Source organism: Diplotaxodon limnothrissa, linkage group LG23 (genome assembly GCF_057381915.1).
Source record: "Diplotaxodon limnothrissa isolate DT_005_m linkage group LG23, D_limnothrissa_male_GT1.1, whole genome shotgun sequence".
Lineage (NCBI taxonomy): Eukaryota > Metazoa > Chordata > Actinopteri > Cichliformes > Cichlidae > Diplotaxodon > Diplotaxodon limnothrissa.
In genome coordinates, this window is record NC_140617.1 from 25,043,156 (window position 1) to 25,055,793 (window position 12,638).

The following is a 12,638-nucleotide window of genomic DNA, read 5'->3' on the forward strand; positions in this document are numbered from 1 at the left end:
TTTCATTTGTCACCTCGGTACAGATGAGAGTTTACGTAGGTGTTCTCGGGATATCTGTTTCAAGGTAAGCACGCAGACTCACACACACCCATAGACGCTTTGTGCTATCGCGCTTCTAGGAGACAGGTACGAATGCTCTGCTGTCAGTGCGGAAAGATGACTCAGAGCTCTCCAGAGTTAACTGCATCCTTTTTCACACACACACACACACACACACACACACACACACACACACACACACACACACACACACACTTTTTGTTATTGTAGTTTGTCTGTCTCCCTCAGAAGCAGTCATTATGCTCCTAGAGCTTCCACGCCGACTACTTAGTTCCTCCTCTCGTTTGTACGGGCGTGCACGAGGACAATGTGTGCTTCTGTGCACGCCAGGTTTTATTTTTTTGTGCAAATGTTATGTGAGTTCCCGTCTTCATCTATTGCATATGCGTGTGTGTGCGTGTGTGGTGCTTTTGAGCAGACTCCCCGCTGACGCCGCGGGGTGCGAGTCGTCACGCACTGAGGGCCGTCCGCTACGTTGGAGCCAGAGTGGCAAAAACTCCATTTTCAGCACAGTGTTTGAAGCCAGAGGATGAAAGTCGCTGCTCTCGCTCCCTCTCACTCACTCACTCTCTCTCTCTCCTGAAGCCTCTGATGGACAACTCAATGGCCAGCCACTTCTTTAATTAAAGCCTCAGCCTGCTTTTTTTATTTATTTATTTATTTAATTCCTCAGATGAAACATTATTGACCTGATGGGTCTGTGAGCAGATATAGATGATATGAGTGGCGTTGAACAGAGTCTGGTCTTTCAGCGTAGTGTTTACTGTATACTGTAGGTGCTTTAGCCAAGAGGCCTTTAAGGAGGCATATCTTTGAAGTCTCGCAGTCAGGAAATGTTGAAGCAGCATTCAACCGTAATGCCAGTCGGCTGCAAATGTCATTTTTGAGCTAATCACTATATTTGTACTTCAAATGGTATCTACTTATTTGAAGCTGCAATACTGTGCAAAAGTCTTGAGCTGCAATATGCACCTGTTCAACTGTTCGTTAACACACATGCCTAATCACTCAATCACATGGCAGCAGTTCAGTGTATTTCAGAGGAAAATGGCCAGACTGCTTCAAGTTAACAGGAAGTCAAATAACCACTCAAAACAACCAAGGCGTGCAGGAGAGCATCTCTGGTTTCACTATACTGGAAATGTGTTTCCTGGACTGAAGAGTCTCAGTTTCTGCTGCAACATTCAGATGGCAGGGTCAGAATTTAACATGGATAACATGGATCCACCCTACCTCATATCAATGGTTCAGACTGCTAGTGGTGTGTGTGTGTGTGTGGGGGGGGGGTTCTTGTCACACTTGTACCAACTAAGCATCATTTAAACACCAGGGCCTTCCTGAGTACTGTTGCAGACCATGTCGATCACTTTATAAACGCAGGGTACTTATCTAAGCAGCCATCAGAACACACCATGTCATAAAGCCCAGATGATCTCAAACTGCTTGCTTGAACATGATGCATTAATGACAGAAATCTGGCTGTCTAAAAATGCTAGCAGAGGATGGTTTCAATCCATCCACCTCTGGGTTAAGGGCCCAGCGTGCTTCTGCTGTGCCATTCCACTAGTAATCACCCCAGACGGGAGTCAAACCCACAATCCCTGGCTTAGGAGGCCATTGCCCTATCCATTAGGCCACTGAGGTTGCACAAACAAAGTCCAAACATGCTGCATATTGTTCAGTGTACAGCTGATCCATTGTGACCTGCAGCAGAATTGAGAAAATGTTGATTCAGCTCCTGAGCTTTGCTCTGAGCTCCACTTTATTTGGATGTTGTTTCTGTTGTTTGTGGAGACTCATGAAACGACACGAGGACCAGAGGGTAACCAAGATCTAGTTACATTATGCATTAAGCCCTTAGAGTCTTTGTAGCATCTTGCTAAATTTATGCGAAGAAGAATTAAGACAGCTGCAAGGCTCAACCTGGTCCAACCCTTCACTAGCAAGGTGTACCAATAAAAAGTCCAGTAAGTTTAGATTCAGTCTAAAAAACTTCTAGACATGACCGCACACACATGCACACGAGAACACAACAATCTAACACAGCTGTGTGTGATGCTGTCATATCATCAAGGACCAAAATCTCTGAGCAGTGTTTCCAGCACCAGTATTAGCAAGGTGTACCTAACAAAGATAGCTTTTACTGTAGGCACAAAGACCGTGTATTATTGTTTAGTGCTTACATTGCAGTCTTGTGTTTCTGTGCTATATAAATAAAACTAAATTGAACTGAACTGAATTAAAGTGACTGGTTTGGTGAATGTTTTCTGTTTTGGAATGGGGAAAAAAACACAACATGAACACAAAGATCTGGGGTGGAAGTGGGTTGCAAAGTGGTTTGCAGATGTAGGACCAGGCTAAAGCAGCTTGTTATCAGACAGGGTGTGTAGTAAATTCTCAGCTGAGCCAGGGTGAGCTGATGCCAGCTGGCATTCAGATCAGCTGTTACCAGCTCAGGTTCACGGATTGCAGATTTTAGCTACTACCTGAAATAACTGCGCTTGTTTTGTTACTTTTATTTCTGCCCGGTGACTGTTTTCGTTTGTTTATTTGTTTTTGTGAGGTCACGTGACTTGTTTTTACACCATGGTTCAGTTGTAATTGGCTGACATGTAGCTAATGTGTCGAGTCCCGGGCACCTGTCTCAGTTGTTCTCAAAGGCTTTGAAAACAGCATCTAGAAATATAGCAGAAAAATACATAGATACCTGATAACACTTAAACATAAACATATACCATCAAATAAAACCACGCTTCGTTTTTTCCGTCGCACACTGAAGCTACACCTCTTGGTTTCTCAGCTCAACAACAGAATTAGCTGATTTAACCAAAGCCGGCATTAAACGCTACACGGCGAGAGTGAGCTTGCATGTTTTTTTCTTTCTTTTTCTTTTCCAGATATTTGTAGTCTGCATTAACATTCAGCCAAAGCAGCCTAGTTCACCCTCTGCAAGGAACTCAACATCATCCGAGCTGGCTGTAGCTGCGGGCGAAAACAACAAGGCTTTAAACGCACGCTGTCGAAGAAGAAACACTTTCAGTCTCTCAGAGCTCATTCTAATCGTGTGCTTCCTGTTTTTGTTGCTTTTTTGTGTGTGCGTGTGTGTGTGTGTGTGTGTGTGTGTGTGTGTGTGTGTGTGTGTGTGTGTGCGCGTGTGTGTGTGTGTGTGTGTGTGTGTGTGTGTGTGTAAATCCCTTGCTGTTTGTGTGCTGTGCTACACTGCTGGGTGCTCTCTGTGTCTGCACGTTGGATATCAGGCACCCAGGGATCCTTAGAAGCAAGCATTACCAGTTAATGCACCTCTGAAGAGAGCATCTGCACTTAAGACAATTGTAGCACAGATGGGCGTGTGTGTGTGTGTGTGTGTGTGTGTGTGTGTGTGTGTGTGTGTGTGAAAGACAAAGAGAAAAGAGAGGATGATGGGAAATAAAGGGAGAGAGAGCTTCCTGGGTCTTTGCGTAAAATACGATCTGCGTTTCATTCCCCTCTCAATCCAAATCCGTTTTCCTCACCTCTCTTCTGGGTTCAAAACATTTGAGGTTTATTTTCAGGACCTTGCAGTCTTACCTTTTTTAACAACAACGACAGCAGCAAACACACACACACACTTCCTGGCTATCTAATTTTTGTAGAACCGGCTGTGTCTTCAAGGCAGGCTCACATTTGTACCATCAGTCCCACCGATTCGCTCCAGAAGCCCGAAGTAGAAAAACCACTTTGATGGCACAGGTGGTAAAAAGGGTGCTTTTGAAAAGTTTCTGGTCTGGAGAAATCTGAAGAGATGATCTGAAAACACACACGGTTTATCAAAGATCAACACAGAAGGCCACAGTTCTGGCACTGACGAACCAAGGATGCTCATGCTGTAGTTACCTGTTAGTTGGTTAATTATCTTTATTGGGTTCATTTATATCACAAGAACCTTCTCCTTAAAGAGCAGCCTGCATCTCATCATCTGTTTTCCTTTAAATTTGACCGTTTTTTAGGCAGTGAACATTATCCTGTACGATATGGTCTTTACCTAACTTGTGCATGAGGCGGATGTCGTTGGGATGTGACTCTATACAAGTAAAACTGGACCAGAGGTTGTTCGCAGGTTCTTTCCTCGATAGTGGCTGAAGAAGGATTTGTTTTGTCTTGCACCTTTTCAGCTGACACTGCGATTTACAGACCTCCAGTACGACTTTCAGGTGAGTTATATCACCTGTAAGGCGTCTTCCAGAATTACTAAAGGCAAACATCACACTCGCTACTTTCTGCTTTTGAAAAGTTTGCCTCGCTCAGAGCATGTGTGTGTTAGCAGCGCCTTTTCAGCTCCGGGGGACAGCAGGATGGACGCTAACAGATTGGACCCCCCATATGGCATGTGGTCCCATCCGGCAATAAATAAACTGGCTACTCTGACCTTTGTCTGCACCGAGCTCACAGTGAGCATGTGCTGCTGCTGGACGGTAGGAGCTCAGCAGGAGGGGAGGTCGTTCCTCCTCCTTCCTCTCTCGGTCCCCTCCTCTCCTCCCCACTCACTCTCTTTCAGTCCTACTTCTTCAGCGCTGGAGTCAGCGGTCCATCTCGCGCCGCAGATTGCCTCTGACAGCCGCGCTATTTCAAGTCGGCGGTTTGAGCTAAATTGGAGTGAGCAATACCACCTGTGCCTGCTGGAGGGCCGCTGTGGTTCGAGCTGTTGCTCTGCAGAGAGGAACTGGGAGGAAGGCGAGGTGTGGTGGGGTAGGAAGGAGAGAGCAAGAAGGGGGGTAAAAAAAAAGCTGCTACCTGCAACCATCAAAGCCTCTGTTTCACATGCAATCTGCCCAGCTGGCTCCCCTGTGAGGAGGGGTTAGCTCCAAGCAGAGCTGGATGTTCGCTGCTCTCGCTCTCTTTTTCTCACTCAAACATCCTCTTTTTTTTCTTCTATCTTCCCAGATCTCACTTTGTAGACCTCTCTCTCTCTCTCTCTCTCTCTCTCTCTCTCTCTCTCTCTCTCTCTCTCTCTCTCTCTCTCTCTCTCTTTCTTCTGCAGGTGTAGATAATCCCATCTCTACTCTCTCTCTTTATCCTCCCAGACTTTTTTCCACCTCTTCTTCACACCTTGCTCTTTTGATTTACCCTCTTCTCTTTCACATTTTCCTTCAGGTTCTTTTCCTTTTCTTCTTAAAGAAACATTTATAATGTGGAAGACAAAAACAAATGGATTAAAAACTAAATACACCCCTGATTCAGTAGTTTGTGGAGCCACCTTTAACAACCATAAGTTGAAGTAATCATTCTATGTATGACGTTATCACTGTCTCACATCATTGTGGAGGAATTTTGGCCCACTCCTCTTTACAGCGATGCTGCAGATCATTAAAAATTTAAGGTTCTTAAGGTCCAAACACATAATCACTGCAGGACCTTGATTTGTTTCTTTTTCAGCTATTCTGTTGTACGTTTCTGCTCTGTTTGGGATCATTGTCCTCTTATATGACCCAATTTTGGTCCAAGTTGTAGCTGTCAGAGAGATGTCTTCACATTTTGTTAGAATACTTTGGTATAGAGAAGACTTCATGACTGCAGGCTGTCCACATCGTGTGGCTCCAGAATAAGCTCGAATCATGACCCCTCCACCACCGTGCCTACAGCTGGTATGAGGTGTTTGTGCTGATATTCCGAGTGTGGTTTTGTGCTTTATGGCCAAACATCACCACTTTGGTCTGATCTGGCCAAAGAACAGATGAGCAAAATACAGATTCAAATTTTTTGACCATTGCACACTCTGACCTTGAGGTAAAGTTCCTGGGATGTCCAGTCCTGGGAAGATTGTGCCATTGTTTCAACAAACACCTGAATGCTGCACACCAGGAAACCGCTAAAGCTTCTGCTGATGATCAGTTAATGTAGTGCAGTCGACAAGCACCAGCTGGCTACTACTTACCCTCTTAATACAAGCCAATGTGAAAGCAAGGATAAGGGTGTACTCACAGGACTGAGTAGGGTCCATCCATCCATCCATTCGCTTCCGCTTATCCTTTTCAGGGTCGCGGGGGGCGCTGGAGCCTATCCCAGCTGTCATAGGGCGAGAGGCAGGGTACACCCTGGACAGGTCGCCAGTCTGTCGCAGGGCTAACACATAGGGACAGACAACCATTCACACTCACATTCACTCGCACATTCACACCTAGTGGCAATTTGGATTATCCAATTAACCTATCCCCACAAGCTGCATGTCTTTGGACCGTGGGAGGAAGCCGGAGTACCCGGAGAGAACCCACGCAAACACGGGGAGAACATGCAAACTCCACACAGAAAGACCCCGGCCTGATGGTGGAATTGAACTCAGGACCTTCTTGCTGTGCGGCAACAGTGCTAACCACCGTGCCCGACCCTGAGTAGGGTCATGGATGGATTATTCTGTCATGCTGATCTCTGTTAAAAGACTCACAATATTTCATTTCATTATCAGGTCCCAGTACCATCCCCATGAAACATTTGCAACCAGTAAGTAATTATATGTGTGTGAACATGTGAAAATGTTGTGCTTTTGCTCTTAAATAGATGCACTTTTCATTTAAAATATCAGGTCAAACTTTCCTAAGCAAATGAGAAAGAGGAAGCGCAGATTGTCACATCCACTTTAAAGTTTTTACAGCGCAGCATGAAACAAAGCAGAATGCACGTACTGCACAATGTTGCACACGTTGATCTTTTGTGGTTTGGGGCAAGAGAAGAAAACCCTGTTACACCCAGTCTTTCATAAACATTACTGCAGTTATGAAACTAGAAGACTCCAACTACCCTGGAACTGGCTCCTGTTCTAGCAGCGTGAGGTTAAAAGGGAAAGATTAAAGAATATTTCCGCCCTTTTGTGTTTTTCTTTTGTTATGTGAGGGGAAAGAGTCATCATAAAACCCTCGTTATATCTTAAAGAACCAATTATGTGATTTTCATATAGTGTTCGATTTATCTTAAGATTGTGAAACTCTTTCAAAAACATCCTTTAAAAGACAAACTCTTACTTGGAAAGTCGTGAATTATGACAGAGAAATCTGCACAGATCCCATGTGGGGAGACACTGAAGGTTAGAAACCTGGTCAAATTATACCTTCAACATTCCTGCTCACCTTAAATCTATAGTTACAAACACACACAAGCCTTTTATAAGCTAGCAAGAGTTTAATTCAATATAGGGAAACATTCACAATTCCTTTTCAGTAGCTTTTGTCATGTTTTTTAGTTTGTTCACAGAAACAAAACTCTTTCAAGAGGAAAGCTGCGCTGCTGGACTTAACAAGAGAGATTTACAGCAGCAAAAATCTGGTGCTTCTAGCCAAGCTGTAATTTAAGTAATAAAAGACTCACATTGTGATGAAAATGGTTTTATTTTCATACGACGTTACATTTCCGCACATTCGTATTGACGTTCTGATTTGTCAGCGATCCAAAGCCCGGTAGGCATTTACAGAAGTGCTGCACAGTTTTAAAGTTGAATCAGTAATCATTACAAATTCATCCATGAACAAAATGTACAAACCCACGCAAAATTTATTTTAAATTCAACATCCCAGAGTTTGCAGAGTTATAAAACCCCCTGTGTCAGAGCAAATTTCAAAACCAAGCCAAACTAAATTTTTACACTAAATTTAGTTTGAGATAAAAACTCCAGGCTTCACCACACTGATCTGCAAGTACTGTTGCAAAAAACTGCACTCCAATCGATACCTCTGGTATACCACTGAAGAACTCTGGAAACTTCAGTTCCAGAAATTTTCTGTAACACAGATGAAACTTGCAAAATTATGAAATAAATTCCATTGAATGCCTGATACACACTCACCGTATGCTTACGGACATCGATCGTAGGTGAAAAGTTGCAAAAACGAATGAAGGCAAATAAAAAGATAATACAGTGATAGAAAGAAGAAATTAATCATACTGTAATACTGTACATGTAAACTGTCTGTCTACTCCTGAAACATCAGGATTTCAGCAAACAAACCTGGCGCACAGGGACAGTTTAGACCCCTTAGGGATGCATGGCTCAGTCACACAGCTGACAGTTGGACTGCAACCTCTTTGAGAATAGAAAAAACTAGTGGTTGCATGGATTTGTTTGTTTTGGGGGGTTTTTTGCTTTCAGTTATTGATTGTAAGAAGTTACAACAAATAACCAGTCTGCCTCACAAGGTGACTGAGAACAGTCACGTTTGACTCAAACTCCCTGCAATCACTCTCAGAATGATTGCCAACAGATTGCAATCAATCTGGGTCAATCTGCACTGATGACTGCAATTCGTCTGCGACGTGGCACTGGTTGTATTCTGGTTGTAGTCTAATTTAAAATCAATGTCATTTTACTGTAAAATCTCTGTCCTGCAACAACTGCATCACTGTTCGTGGAAGAATTTCTGAATTCATGTTTTTGATCTACGTATTTCAAACTGGACCCTGGTTCAAGATAATGAAAATGAATGTCTATATATGCAGACAGCAAAAGATTGAATTTATTATTATATCATTATCACAAACAGAGTGCGTATAATTACCAACCTGACCCCAATTCAACTGCAAACTAATAGCGGACTGATTCTTTGTAATTGCTGTTTTATTTCCATCCTTCATGCACCAAAGCCGGTCTGAAGAAGGCGACTGACACACACACCTGGTCTCCAAAATCCAGAGTGTATTGCACATGGTTGCAATAATTTTGGTTTCCACATACTATTTCCCTTGTGTGGTTTAGCAACTAGTTAGCAGTGGGCTAAAATGACCCAATTATACCATAAAAACATGTGCCAAGTATATCAGGTTGCCATAATGTAACAGGCCACAGTGTTTGTGTGCTATTTAGGAGCAGCTCAACTAGAAAATAGAACACAAATAAATTCACAAATAAATACATAGATTTAAGCGTGAATCAGTGGCAATGGCATTTTTATTTATATAATGTATTTCATTATATGTCAACTCAATGTGCTTAACAAACAAACCTGTGTAGGTTTACGATGCCTCAAGGCAGCAAAAAAACAGCAACACCTGTTAAGTGTAATTAATTAATAAAGAATAATATATGTATTTTTAAAGCAAATAAGGAGAGAATTACAGGATAATTCAACAGTTAATAAAAACTAAATAAATGCAGTAAATTTAGAAGAAAAATAAAACAGAAAACCCTATTAGTTTAACCAATAAACAGCATAAAAAGTTGCACATCATTTCTTTATTAATTTATTTATGTTTAAATAATTATTTTTAATTATCTTGTTATGTCTTTATTTTGGCAGTTTCAGCCATATAGTATCCATATAGTCCCGATCATTTTACAAACGTAAACCATTTCTGGGTTTTTTTGTATTGCTTATTAAGAAATTTGCCTAATCCTGATTGGTGCTCAGAAGCACATGACATCACCATTTCCCAACTGATCCCTGCTCACTTCCACCCTGTCATCATTGGAGGGAAATCTAAACATAACAATCCTTAAAATGACATATATGGTATATAATAAATTTTGTTGCTGCTGCAAGTTCTAACATGAATCAGCACCGTCATGAGTGAGAAGCCAAAATGTCCCTTAGATAGAAATAGCACATGTCTGTGCTGCTTTAGTCCGCCAGACGGGCTGATGAGCGCACACTAGGAGGAAGGAAGGGAAGGGGGGGTGGGTAGACTGTCTGAGTTTAGGCTCCATCCTCCTCCTCCTCATCCCGGGCAGGATACAGTAGGCATCATTTAGTGGAGAGAGCGGTGGAAACAGTGTGGGGTTAGCCACGAGGTCGCCACACTTACTGCACGGCCGAGCTCATTTCCACTGCTGTCCACAGCTCAGGCTTCCCCTCAGAGAGACAGAGAGAGAGAGAGAGAGAGAGAGGGAAAGGGAAGGAGGGGGGAGAAGAGCAGCCAGTGAAATGGCTCATTCACTTTCTGATCACAGCCTGACACACTCAAACTGACGTGCACACACAGCCAGTCAAACACACACAGACATCGCAGCCTGTCTTCATTGTGCGGTTATTTGCTATTTTCGTCCCTCACTTCCCCAGTGTCAGGAAATATTTCCTCAGCCCTGACAGTTCACTTTGTGATTGCCATCTCATACCAGACTCGCCAGATTTCATCAAAATAAGCTTCTTTGTTCATGCATCACGTTATTTTTTTTCTTCAAATTTTCTTTTTGGTAATTTCTGCAGACAAAAGTAGAATAAACCAGAGTGCACGCGCTCAGTCGCAGCACGCTAATCCCTTTCTCAAACTAATCTGATAAGTGCAGCTAATGATATTTCACTGAGTCAAAGAGGATATAGCTGTCATACACTGGAAGCCCGCTTGCATCCTTTCCTTGCATTCCCCCCTTACACACTCACACAGATTTATGTGCAGGCATCCCCGAAGGCACGGCGGTGCTGAACCAATCCGCTGTTGTTGACTTGTACCTCTGCCAACTCTCGCTATGAAGACATCTGATCAGCCAAACGGTCGAATACCTGAGCTACACTCCCGTGCTAACGCCGCACGCAGCACTGAGCGCGAGTCCGTTCGCCGTCTGCTCAGAGTAGAAGCTGCAACACAAAGCGGCCAAATTTGGTGTCAGTGTGTCTCGTGTATCCAGGCCCTGATTTCACAGTGCAGGGAGAAGCTACAGGTTCGAGAAATTTCACAGAAAAACAGAAAAAAAACACCTGTTCAGCATGCTGGGATTGTTAGAAAAATCAAGCTTCTCTACAAAAGATGTGACAAAATATTCAAGCTACCCGAGAGATGTTTAAAAAAAGAAACTTTTTGAATAGATAAGAGCTGCAAACCAGGTTCTGCTGCTACCAGATGAAACCCAAACTCAGTTTTGACAACACTGTGAAGGGATTTCAACTTTACTTTTTTCTTTTTTTAAATTTGGCAGGAAAAAAGGCACATTAATGGACACCAGTATACCAAAAATATGAAATGCAAACATGCCAGATTATAGCAGAACTGCTAATTTACATGTGTAGTCCCGTTTTACTGCCTTCATGCTAACGTGGCAAATCTCCAGGTGGCCCTCAGGACATTTCCTGGTATTTAAGTAAGTGAATTTTATTCATATAGCACATCTGAAACCAAAGCGCTTTACAACAGAAAAAAGGTATGTTTTCATCTTGAAGGCAGTCACAGCTGATGCTTGTCTGAGGTCAGTTTTGATCGCCTGATGGTGAAGACTGATTAGGAAGCAGCATATCCACCACATAATCAAGCTGTAAGTACAAAGAGTGACACTTTATAGCAGATTCCTTAATGCAAAGGAAATCCAGTGCAAGCTCTGACTACTTGTAAACGAGCAGGAGATGATTGACTGACTCCAGTATGCAGTGCGGTAACAGTAGTCCAGTCTACGCGTAACATAAGCATGCATAACCCTTTCCACATCTGATGGATTTAAAGAAAGATGTAACTCTTAAAGCAAACAAACTCTACTTAACCTCGGGTAGGGCTTTCCGTCTCTGCGACGCTTGGTTACGATTATGGTTGTGCTTGATAATAGTTCCAAAATTTGTATTCTTAATATCAGGCCAATCTAAAATCTAAAAGTACGGTTATTCTGAGCACAAATGAGGGTTTCTTATCTCGAGCACCATCTACTGTTAACCCAGTATTTGCTCTGGTTTGACACAGTTAAGCATTACACTTTTAAAGCTTAGATTTTAATGCTTACAGTTACTGAGTGCTTTTATCCCAAAATGAATGTGGCAAATGTAATCATGAATACACAGACGGTAAACTTTTCACGTATTCATCTTAAACTTTACTGCTGTTTATTAGACATGATATGATCAACTAAAGTGCATTTCTCCTGTTTTTCCTTGTGTGAGAAAATTTTTTGCTCTTTCTTCATTTATTCAGAGGGAAAAACAGGTCAAACTGTTTGCAGTTAGTACAAGTACTTAAATCTATATATGTACTAACAGAGTCAGAGTATCAGTAGCAGTAATATTCCCAGTTTCCTAATTTTCTTGGATTGTGTCCTTTTTTCATGTTGCTAGGCTCCACTCCGATAACTAAAAATCACTCTCACTCTGATTGTAAACTTGTCTCCGATACAGTTTCCCTCCACGGCCTCAGTGTCTCATCAAGGGATCGATACTACCACACACCACAGCCCTTTACTCACACTCCAGTCTGGCAGTAAGGGATTGCAGGAAGCCCGCGGGTCAATGGCCCGGGTCCCAGTCAGTTGATGGCCGTTCGTTAAAGAGCGGTCGACACGGCGGAGTTGGGTGTTAACGGTGTCAGGCCTGATACTCCCGCCGGGCCGTTTTCTCCTAATGACCACCCAATCAATAGCCGTCTGCCCTCAGTACTGACCAATCACATTGACATCTCTTGCTGACACATTGAGCCAGTGGGAAGAGGAAGTTGCAGCTGTGCTGCAGGTCCACCACTTCTGTGAGTATACTGGAGGACATGTTAGTACCATAGTCACTGTCCCAAGAACAGCTTTATTAACAACACCTCTCAGCTAACTTGAAACTGGATCAGGACTACTTTTAGCTCACTCAGTTACATATCAGTTATGTTAGCATGGTAGTATCTCAACCACTGCATTACTATTTCATCCACTGATCTGCTGCTTT